Source organism: Limulus polyphemus, unplaced genomic scaffold (genome assembly GCF_000517525.1).
Source record: "Limulus polyphemus unplaced genomic scaffold, Limulus_polyphemus-2.1.2 Scaffold822, whole genome shotgun sequence".
NCBI lineage: Eukaryota > Metazoa > Arthropoda > Merostomata > Xiphosura > Limulidae > Limulus > Limulus polyphemus.
In genome coordinates, this window is record NW_013666432.1 from 316344 (window position 1) to 317460 (window position 1117).

Genomic DNA, 1117 nt, shown 5'->3' on the forward strand with positions numbered 1-1117 from the left:
ACCATTACTTAAATTATGCAGTTTTTACAATGGTACATATATATATATATATATATCAAACTGATGAACCATTACTTAAACTATGCAGTTTGTACAATGGTACATATATATATATATATATATATCAAACTGATGAACCATTACTTAAACTATGCAGTTTGTACAATGGTACATATATATATATATATATATCAAACTGATGAACCATTACTTAAACTATGCAGTTTGTACAATGGTGCATATATATATATATATCAAACTGATGAACCATTACTAAAAAAAAAACACCTGAATCGTGATTGTAGATTGTGCCAGCAGCCAAGCCATGATTAAATCCTCTGTGATTCTGAAGGTTGATATAATTTTACTGGCCAGTCGATGGAATTTCATGCAGAGTAGGCTAGATGCTTTTTTTGTTTATTGTTTTTGTTATTCATACTTTACGAAGTGGAATTCACTTGCTCACAAGACTTATTACTTAATTTGTGAACTAATCTCAAACATTGAATAGAACACGTGCTACTGAATGAAAAAAAAAAAAACAACCTAAATATAAAATAAAACAAGTATCTGAAATTTAAACGCATGTTAATTAAGTATTTTATTTCCATTACAAACATCATATATGAGGCTTAGGGAATAAACACATAAACAGACTCATTTTCTTATGTGAAGCCTATTAGTTTATGAAAAAAAACAGTTCAAACACTATAGAATGGATTACTTGCTCTTTGTACGGTGATCGAATACACAATTCTAGCCTTATAAACCCTCGCCCTTACCGCTGAACAGCAGGCGGATTGGGAAAAGGCGGGACAACATACTCATAGGACTATTAACTTTGATAAAAAATAAACATATTAGGCAGGGGGAAGGGGATACATCCACCCTATCTCCAATACATAGAGGTCAGCACCTAATTTGGTCTCTCCATAATTGTCGATAGGTTTACAATTTATGGGCCAAGTTAAATTGAGTTTTCGCTTCAAAATAATATCCCACTTTCAACAGATATAGACTAAATGAATATTGTGTATGCATTTGTTTTAGCGTAAAGCTACATAATAAGCTATCTACGCTCTGCCCATCGAAAGGAATCGAATCCCGGATTTTAGCG